The 11,035-nt window shown below is 38.9% G+C and overlaps 2 long non-coding RNA genes across 4 annotated transcripts; both read left to right on the top strand.

The window, feature by feature from the left end:
- Window positions 1,637-4,123, top strand: LOC109715630. Its single transcript, XR_002217711.1, has 3 exons — window positions 1,637-2,116; window positions 2,329-2,394; window positions 3,843-4,123. It is a non-coding gene; the product is annotated as an uncharacterized LOC109715630 (long non-coding RNA).
- LOC109715629 lies at window positions 6,185-10,714 on the top strand. 3 transcript variants are annotated; one of them, XR_002217709.1, is made up of 6 exons: window positions 7,240-8,193; window positions 8,277-8,396; window positions 8,484-8,612; window positions 8,700-8,780; window positions 8,945-9,150; window positions 10,479-10,714. It is a non-coding gene; the product is annotated as an uncharacterized LOC109715629 (long non-coding RNA). The 3 variants fall into 3 exon arrangements; XR_002217710.1 differs by lacking the exon at window positions 10,479-10,714 and adding an exon at window positions 10,373-10,412 and having other exon boundaries at window positions 6,185-8,193; window positions 8,277-8,612; XR_002217708.1 differs by having other exon boundaries at window positions 6,188-8,193; window positions 8,277-8,612.

Below are 11,035 nucleotides of genomic sequence, written 5' to 3'. Positions count from 1 at the left end.
CGAATGCCATCTTAATTCAATAGTCTACTACATTAAGCTTTAAACACTAGCTACTAATAGTTTGAAATATCACAATGAACTTTTTTTTAATTTATTATGTCCCTTTGAAACCTATATTGTCGAGTCGTGATCAGCTTTTCCAACAAAAGAAATTGATCAAAAAGCTAAACCAAGTCGGTACACATTGGTCAACGATAAGAGGCATTCAAAGCATATTATATTAAATGCTGACAACAGTAGTAAAAACTTCGAAGCAGACAATTGCGCATCATTAATAGTAATATCCTGTTTAGGATGCCTATCAAGCATGTCTACCATTGGCCAAGACAAATCCAAGGTTAACAAATGAAATAGCAACAAAACTCAAAAAAGAAATGCGTAAAATGCAAGATGAAATACAACAACTCCAAGATTATGCACAAAGGGGGGGTGGGGGGGGGGGGGGGGGGGGGGGGGGGGGGGGGGGGGGGGGGGGGGGGGGGGGGGGGGGGGGGGGCGGGGGGGGGGGGGATGCAAAATACCACTATGTAAACAATATGTTCCAAAACACAAAGTTTCACACGATCATGTTAACAACAGTTTTCAACTAGGGTACGTGGTAGTGACCCGCTAATAAGATCCATTGCTAATTAACCTCGCGGCAAAATAAATAAGGCGATACAAGTCAAATTTTTGCCAAATGCCCACTGCAGAGAGTATACTGGCATATGGATAGTAGAACAACTAAGCATAAAATGCTAGAATGAATGGCGACATCGTGTAGTAGGTACGGAACACAAAAACCTACATGAGTAATGGCCTAACCTAAATCCTAAAACCCAATACCTATCTTCCTTGCTACAGAATACAAATATTCAGCAAAACTTCTTTCAAATTGCATCAAGTTCAAACCAGGTATATAACCTAACCCATCAACACGAAAAAATAAAAAATTTTAAAAAAAATTTCTTAGGGCAAACTCACAAGAACCGTACCATCCAGATCAATTGGTGGAACCAATAGTCTCTAACTAGAAATTAAATAACTTCACGCGAAAGATTATAGAAAAAAAGGAAGGTAAAGTAGGAGGTTACGTCGGAATCCGAGCACTTTAGCGCCGCGCTCTGCGTGGCGACCCAGCGGTGCGGCGAGGGTGACATGGCAGCCGTCCCATTTGGGGCACCCCGTGCAGGTTTATGATGAGCATAGAAAGGAAGAGAGGAGGAGGAGAGGAGGAGGACGATCAGCGGGAAGGAGGCGCCGGAGCCGTTCCAATAGCTTGCCCTTCGCGTCCTGCATGATGTGCTCAACGTCCGAAACCGCCGCCGAACCACTCGTCTCCCCCCCCCTCTTTTTGTTTTTTTGCTTAATATTCGAACCAAGGCTAGGCGATGGCACTGCAAACAAATTGAGCAACGTAAAATATTATAAACTGAAACAATACAAACAATCCTTTGTGCAAAAAAATCTATCTATAAATCTATAATCATAAACTAACATTAATCCCTCATTACGAAATTCCACGTTCATAATTTGCTTAAATTAAGCTTATTAGTGTGGACCCACCTAAAACTATCGTATTTCCATCTCTTCGTATCTATAATCTATAAATCTTCTATAAATAAACTTATATTAATCTCCATTAAAAAGTCCACGTGTCATATTTTCCTTAAATTTAGCCTTATTGGTGTGGGACCCACCCTACAGCAAAAAGACTTATCGTTTCTACTTCCATCTCTTCGTAACCCTCACCCTTATTTCACCCTTCACCGAAACGACCCTACATTTCCAAGCTTTCACCGCCCTTCCCATTCTAATACTCCGCCTCCACCTCCGCCTCTGCACCCTCATCTCCTCCCCCTCTGCGGCACCACCGGAGTCCTTGCTGGAGCCATCGTCAAAGTCCCTGACGGAGCCATTACCTAAGACCTTGCCGGAGCTGTCGCCGGAGTAGGGGGGGAAATGAGAGAGCCAAACCACTGCAGCAGGGCTCGGGCTTTAGCCAATCCAGTGATGAGCATCCTTCTTCGACACTGTTCGCTCCTCCCTCTACGTCTATCCCGATCTCCTTCACCGTACCACCATCCACGACCGCCTCTCCGCACTCTACGTCGCTGCCACAAACGGGCGCGTCGAGGTCGGCTTCGCTTAATCGCTTTTCTCTCTCTTTGGTGATATTTTTGTGATTTTTATTAGTGTGCTCATGAGATTTTTACGATTTCTGTACGTTCTATTAATGGTTTTGGATCGACTGCTTCATCCTGATGTCGTAAATCAGCATAAACAGACAAGAAAATAGTTAAAATGTATGTCTGATTTTTGCGTGATTTATTTCTTTTCATTATAAAGACCCCTTTGATGTGCACGGCGATGCATGGTGAGATCGATTTTGTGAGAAACCTCCTCGAATAAAAGGTAAATGGGAGCAAAGTTCTGATCCTTATTTCATTCCTGCTGTTTTGAAGTTTGATATGATTTCTCTTGCGTGGAATCTAGGTTGGAGCCTAATATTTTAGTAGAAATATTAACATACCTACAATCGCACTATATTCTCTTGGAAATTATTAATTCTAAGATATAAAAAAAAAAACCATTGGTCCCCTGAACTGTACGTCCCTTTTTCTTAACTTTTGTTTTTATTAAATTGAGTATTTATCACCATATAAATTGAAAGATTTGTATAATCCAACTTACTCTATATTTTATAGAGTGAACTATTCTAAGTCATGCTTGCAAGTTTTTAATTCAATCATCCAATTTCTAATTATTCTCAATACATGCAACATCATTTCTTGGCTTTCTATTGAAATTGTCAGCTTTCTTGCATCATTTGGCGGTTGTACTTCTATTTATTGTTGTTTCTTGCACACCTCTGTTAAGTTTTGGCGCATTGTCATTTGTAAAGCATCATAGTAGTAGAGCATGTTTCAAAATTCTAAAGCATAAATATGGTTGTGTTTGGACAATGATTCATAATCTAGGCCTTACATAAATTAATTCGGAAAATTCACCTTTTATGGTCATTTTCACTTTTTACATTATACATTTCATTAAATAGGAAGATAATGTTGGTAGTGAAGGCAATCCAAAAGCCATAAAAATAAAAAGAAGAAAAAATAATGTGAATTACACAAGCAAATTGGTTATATGATATAAGGTTTTTCCCTCTCTTCCTATCAGTCATTTCTGAGCTGAGTTTCTTCGCGAGTATGATTATTTGTACTTAAGCTAGCTTTAGAACAAATAAACTGAACTTAAGCTTGATCTTTCAAGTTTAATAGATAAGAGATTTATCTTTAGGTGATTTTGATTTAAAGTTTATCAAATTTAGGTTGAGTTTGAATTTGAAAATAGGTTGTAGATATTCAAATAAAGAACAAATTGAGTAATGAAGATAAATTACTCATAAGAAACTTTGACTGACCATAGAAGGGATATATAAATAAAAAATTTTCATGAATAAATTTTACAATTGTGGAGTATATTGCATATTCTTTATTATTATTAAAACGAATCAGTATATTCTTTTCTGTTCTTTTTCAATCCTTTTTTTCTTTTGAATTTTAATTTTGGATCCTTATTTTGTCTTTTCATGAAATCTTTCAATTAAACATTTCAAATTTTTATGTCTCCAATATTTCAAGCATTCCAAGTTTACATTGAATTCCTTACTTGAAACCATAACTTGATTTTTTAATAGCTAACATTAGTAACTACTCCATTGTTTCCTCGGGGTATCATTTTATAGTTAGCCATATACTTTAACAAGAAGTTGATTAGTTATTAATTCTTTATTACTACTTTGGGAGTCCATGCTCTATACTGTTATTACTTATTAACAAGGATTGCCTTTCTTGATGTAGAGGATGGAACCTATAGTGTGATTAACAAGAGAATCAAAGAAAAAAAGGATGACCGAGATGAATCAAGTAATGATGGTTGTTAACAAAAAAAAAAACAAAAAAAACAAAAAAAGAAAAGATCACTTCCCTAAATTCACTCCTCCACTATCTCCTACCATTCCGTCCATTTCTACCACTCTCTCCACCATTCCCTCTACTTTCTCACCATTCCTACCACTTCTCCATCACTCACTCTACTTCTCCACCATTTTCTCCACTTCTCCACACTTCTCCACCATTCCCTCCACTTGTCCCACTTCTCCATCATTCCACCATTTTCTCCACTTCTCCACACTTCTCCACCATTCCCTCCACCACTCCACTTCTCCACCATTTTCTCCACTTCTCCACACTTCTCCACCATTCCCTACACCACTCCACTTCTCTATCATTTTCTCCACTTCTCCACCATTTTCTCCCACTTCTCCATCACTCCACCATTCCCTCCACTCCTCCATTATTTACTCTTCTCTACACTATAGATTTCCACCACCCTCTCTCTATATAAAGAGAAGTGAACAAAAAAAAAAAAGAGAGGATTCTACTCATAAAAGAAAAAAGAGAAAAGAAACTTGAATTAAAAAAAAAAAAGAGAGCCAATAGAAAGGTGGGTTTAGATCCTCTCACTTTCATTTTTTTTTTTTCTCTTCTCTCCTAGTCAAGGCACTCCATACATCGAGCTTTCTATGCACACCGGGCTATACATACCGTCATCAACCTCTACTATGCCGGGTCATCGTCAACCAAGAAAAGACGACTGCTCATCACCATTCCGACACCTTTGCTGACAGCCGTTGCCCTGTTGTCGTTTATCCCGGAGTGGTGCACGTTTTCTTTTGCTAGTGTGGCGTCATCATCGACCAAGGAGGTGGTCATCCACCTGCTGTTGCTGCGCTGACGACAACGACGATCCGCTTGACGCTTAGCCGTCGGTGGTAAAGGCGACGATGACGATGAACATCCGCTTGACGCTTAGCCGTCGACGGTAGACGACAACAACGACGACGACGATCCGCTCGACGCTTAGCTGTCGGCGGTAGGCGACAACAACGACCACATCGACGACGATCCGCTTGACGCTTAGCCGTCGACGGTAGACGACAACAACGACGACGATCCGCTCGACGCTTAGCCGTCGGCGGTAGGCGACAACCACGACGACGACGATCCGCTTGACGCTTAGCCGTCGGCGGTGGGCGACAACAACAACGACGACGATCCACTTGACGCTTAGCCATCGGCGGTAGGCAACAACAACGACGACGATGATCCGCTTGACGCTTCGCCGTCGACGGTAAAGGTGGCGACGATGATCATTCGCTTGACGCTTAGCCGTCAGCGGTAGACGACGACAACGACGATGACTATTAGTTCGACGCTTAGCCGTCGACGGAAAGCCCCAATCAAATTATTGATTGCCGCTATTTTGAATTGGCTTTTGTCAAAAACAAGCTGTGCGTAATGGATAATTTATGTGCACACGCCAAGTGTTAGACAAAGTGCCAAAAAGAATTTGTGCATAGCGCGTTGTTCATGTACGCGTGCTAAGCGTTCGATGAAATGCCAAAAATGGTGTGCATATCACGCGTGCCAAGTGTTCGTTGAAATGTCAAAGGCAATTTGCACATTACTTGTGTGCATGTCAAATGCTCGATGAAATATCAAAGAAAGCTTATGCATGATGCATGGCCGACATTGTTTTGGAGAAATATCTTGAAGAGGAGAGAAGTAGAGAGATGATAATTGTTGCTTTTCCTCTTTTTCAGTTGTATTAATTTTGTACACCGATGTACAAGAGTAATAAAAGAAATGCATTTTGTTTTGCTAATTATCATGATTGACCAGCTTAATCGAAGGTTGTCTAGACGTAATTAATTAGAAATCTTTATGATTTCTAAGGAGTATAGAACCTTTAATAAATCTCTGTTTTTCAATATATAATACTCTCGTCTAACGCAAACGCTTGTAAATTTTTAACTCACACAATGGTAATGGAGTATCCAATACTCGGTTTTGATTTGAAAGCATCACCTAAGTCCCGATCCCTTCTGTATATTGTCATAACATTCTTTCTGATAGCTATTCACTGGGATTGAACAATTATCTCCTTGAACATTTTTTATCAAGGTAAAATGTATGTATAGTCCCTGTGCAATTACAATATTGCAAATTAGTCCCAATGTTTCTATGCTTGTTTCAATATAGTTACATTAATTTGTTGTTTATATTATTTTTATTGCATGATCTTCTATTTTTGTTTTTGGTTTCACTTTAAGATTTACTTTTGCTTTTTAAAATTTCTTTTTCGGTCAAGTGTTCATCTTAGATTGTGGTTCATAAAAAATAAAAGAAGAGTTAGTTGTCATAGAAATAAGGGACCGGGAAAATAAGGGACTGGGAAGCCTATAACTATATATCATGCACCTTTTATATAGCAACTTTTGTATTTCTCCATAGCTATTAGCTTATTTTTCCTGTATCAAGTTTGTTTTTTTTTTTTTTAAGAATGTTAATGTTCCAACATTATCGCCTTTTAATAATTTCTTTGCTAGGTTGTGTTTGAAACATTTAGTTTTAAAGTGGGCAGTTAGCTTTGTTCATGCTTTTTTTTTTTCCTACCTTTTGCCTTGTAGTAAACAGCTAAAAAAAAAGGGAAAAAAAATACATTAATGTTTATCTTACTACTTTATTTAATTGAGTGAAATTTGTAATTGTTCAGTGTTTCACCGATGATAAGCTCCACGATGGTTAGAGAAGCTTTTGATTATATGTGTATTTTGAGCCATGGTTTGGACTATGTAGGCATTAAGACCTCAATTGGCTAATTGTTCCATAGCTTTTTATAGTTGCATGCTCTTCTCCACCCGTTTGTGCCTTTGTGGTGATGCATGCCTTGATGGCGAGTGTTGGAGGGGCTATTAGAAACCAATATTTTTTACATAACCTTCTTTCTGTATACTTGGTTTTCTATATATGAGCTCTACATATTTGTTTTTTACTTTCCGTGTGCCTTTAAACTTTTAGTAGTGTAGTTGGCATGCTTTCCTTTTTTATGGCATTATTGAACATTTTTTTCCCTACCTTTGATGTCACTGATGGGTTGTTTCTTGCATTGATGTTAGGCTTCTAATTGCCCAGTTGCTTTATTGCTTTTTATCAATTTGGGTATTCCATCCTAAACCTTTGTTGAATAATTAACTATGTTACTTTTTTTTTCGCTACTGTTGTTTTTTAGCCTTGCCTACTATTGTCACGTGATGTTTTGATCACCACTTGAGTCTTTTGACAACAAGTATTTTTTACAATTTATTTTTACCTCTATTTTCTTGATCTTTTGTGGGTTCTGATTTATGATTTAATCTTCACTACATTCAAATATTAAAAGCAATTAATTTGTGGTTATATTTTTACTACTTTTGACCAATTTGAGTATTTGTTTTGATAACGCTAGGCTTTTGATAACAAGTATCTTTTCTAGCTTTTGCTAACTGCACTTTGTGCAAATGTAATATATGGAAACCTTGAGTTGCGGTGCTAACTTTGATCTAAAGGATCAAAGAGAAGTTTGGATTAAATGTATATCATTCCCGAGTGATTTGGATGTGTGGGAATGAATTCCGGAGATAAATGAGTGTTTCGGCGCAAATTGGGCGCGAAATGAAATGTAAAAAAGGGATTTTCGGATTATGATGCTAACTTTGATCTATGCGATCAAAGTGGGATATGAATGTTAATTGTAGTATCTCCGAATTATTTTGGAAGTGCGAGGATAGTTAATGGCAAAATTCAGAGATGCTTGGATGTAAAAAATGTCGAATTTTAACTACGTAGCTAATTGTGATCAAATTGATCACAATAATGCTAATATGAAAATTAATTGCTTCCAAATTAAATTGGCAGCTTGTGAAGGTTCATGAGTATAATTTGGAAGTGATTAGACGTGTTCGAAGCGAACTAGACGCGCAAAAAGGCCTCAATTTGCTGCTGCCAGGCTAAGGTGTAGTGCAGGGACTGAATTGCGAATCTGCAGGGACTGAATTGCGAACTGCTGGACTGCAATGCAGTTTCAGCATTTTGAGGGATTAAGTAGCAGTTTGTTGAGCTTATCACTTCACCCCTGCTGACCTGAGCATGTCCACGTATTAGGGACCTTCTCCCACAACCTTTTCTCATCTCTTTCTTTCTCTTTATCTCTCTGAAACCCTAGGTGAGCTCAATGATGGAAACTAGTGTGGAGCTGAAATTCTTGGTGTCTTGAGCTGAGAAGAGGAGATTGGAGCTGAGAAGTTTCTTAGTGGAGCCTCAAATTCAGGTAAGGTTAATACTATTCCTAGTTTGAGTGGTAATTAATTGCTTCAAAGAGAGTTGTAAGCAACTCTATTGTTGATTATAAAGTTTAAGGTGGCTGTGAAGGAGAGGTTGGAGGAGTAGAATTTTGGAGTGGACTTCTTTGCTGTTGGAGCTGAAAGGAAAGTTTTGGAGCTAAGAAATCCCTTGGGGAAGCTTCAAATCCACGTAAGCTAGGTTTAATATCCAATTATAATAAAAGTAATTGCCTTAGAGATGATCTACAAAGGGATGCTTGGCTGCTAGAGTTGGCAGGTTGAGTATATAAGGGCTGTGAAGAAAGTTAGTTAAGGAGAAAGTGAAACAAGTGCAGATTATGATGCACCAAGCTGAAAAGAAAGCTTTAGAAAGCTAAGAACAACCTGATAGAACATCAAATTTAAGGTAAGCTGATGTTTGTTCTTGAATTGAGTGATATTGGCTGCTATAAAAGAGTAGTAAGCGATAGATTTACCTATGCTGAAATTGTAGTGCACTGTGAGGAGCAAATTGGTGGAGCAGATTTCAGCATTGAAGTTCTTATTATTAGAGCGGATTGAGCAACAAATTGAGGTAACTATGATTATGCATTGAGTGAGGTTCAGTTAATTGTAAGAAAGATAAGCTAATTGGGAGTCCTATGGGCATTTAAGCTAGTGAAAACTTAAAAATCTGCATAGAAGGTTTGCATAGTAATAGGTTAATTAGAACCTAACCTCGATAATGCGCTTTTGTAGGATTGAAGTCCCAGCGGGGAATTGGTCGTGTATAAACCTAATTTAGAGTAAAGTAGACGCGTTGGAAAGCTCGGATCGATGTTCCGACAAGCCGACGGCAAGCTAGCGAGGAAAATCTCATTATAGCTCAAGTTGTCGCGCGCAAGGATTGCGGTCGTCCATTAAGTGCGGGAAACAGATTTCTTACATTCCGGTATAAACTAAAGGTGGGTTGTGTTTCACCGAAGCGATTAGGTCGCTTCCATGCCAAAGTAAAGTATGGTTTCTATTGATGCATATATATAGTGGTAGGTTATGAATGATAAAATGAATGCATGAATCGTGTTATATTAGTTAATGTTACCTACCAGTGGAATATGCATATGGACGCATTGTGATTAATGCTAGATGATATGTGAATGTTGAATATGCTAAAGTCATATGAGTTGATTATAACTCTAAGTTGCTTAGAGCATTCGGCAATTGTACATTGAGATCGTGTAAACTATAATCCTAGGCGTGGATCACTAGGATGATACATAGATCGAGTGGCATGAACCTAGTGTTATTAAACATAGGTTGGACATGAGCCTAGTGTTATTAAACATAGGTTGGACATGAACCTAGTGTCATTGAACATAGGTTGATTAAGTAAATCTAGAGTCGAGATCTAGGTGAAATAACATAGAACCTAGTGTGATTGAACCTAGGTTATGATGTATAGTGATACTTAGTGTATTTAAACTAAGTTATGAATTATAGTGGTAGAAGGACCACTAGGAAATGAATGGTATAGATCTAGGAAGGTCGTCAACATAGGGTAAGTGTTAAACCCTTAAGTTTTGAAAGTGGGTTCCGGAATCCCTAGGAATGGTGCTGTTGGCAAAAATAGAATCAGAACTACGTGATCGACGGTTCTTCTCTCCCGGTAGTGATTCAACGGGATCGATGGTTCTCCTCTCCCGGCATGTCATGAAACAAGTGAATCAGAACTACAGGTTTGACGGTTCTCCTTGCCCGGTAGTGATTCAACGGGATCGACGGTTCTCCTCTCCCGATATGAGCTCAACGGGTTTGATGGTTCTCCTCGCCCGTTAAGCTTGAGCAACTTAGGGTCACGGGGATCGACGGTTCTCCTCTCCATTGGACCTATTGTCGCGTGGACTTAAGGCTGAGGTGCCTGTGAGACGTCCTTCACCTCAAGCCTGACTTGACGCGGTACTCCGCAGATGATTGACTCGAGGCCGAGTCGGGTGGATAGCTTGATTAAGGTAGATGAAACCTTAGAAGCTAGTGTAATATGAGCTATGGATAGTGAGATAGAAAATAGGATCAGTAGATCTACTTTTATATAGTTGCATAATTTGCATACTGCATATCTTGAGGCATACATGTAAATATTATCTGCATAAATTATTTGTGAATATTTGTTGGACTAATATGTTACAGTGCCTCCTTTGGACCTGGTGGGTCGAGCTCTTCCCTTGGGTGGCCGTACCTACTGGAAACTATATTTATATAGTTCTCACCCCCCGTGTTGTTTTTGGGGGTACAGATTTACACGTGAGCGGCGCGAGGACAGGGCGTAGCTCCGTAGATAGCGCCCTACCACTGAGACCGAGATAGCAATACCCTGAAGTGGTCTAGCTCAGAGTTCAGAATGAAAGTAACAAACTTGTAGTAAATTGTATAAGTTGTAATAACTTAAAGGCTTATGTAATATTGTAAATGTAAGATCTTTGAGATGAATGCTTGTAATAGCATAGTAGCCTTCTATGTTTTTGATACTTATGCAATCTGTGTTTGAATACTGTTCCTGGTTGGAACCTCTTGTATGGCATTATATAGATTGTGACGCCTAGAACGTACAGGAAAAGCTCTGTCCGTTCGGCAGTCTGTCGGTATGCCCGAATCCGACCAAATAGGCGGAGCTCGGGGCGTGACAGTAAACTTATTACCCTTAGTAATAGACAATGATTAAGTTGTCATGTTGCATCAACAGACTAAAGATGGCATATAAGTTGTTGGCTCATAGTTGTATTAAAATTAGGCCTTCATAATTTAGCGGTAGTTGGAACTAACTATTGTTACTTAAAATTTTTTTTGCATGAC

This window comes from Ananas comosus, linkage group 9, assembly GCF_001540865.1.
Source record: "Ananas comosus cultivar F153 linkage group 9, ASM154086v1, whole genome shotgun sequence".
Lineage (NCBI taxonomy): Eukaryota > Viridiplantae > Streptophyta > Magnoliopsida > Poales > Bromeliaceae > Ananas > Ananas comosus.
Note: the sequence above shows the minus strand (reverse complement) of the source record. Positions and strands in the feature narration are given on the sequence as shown.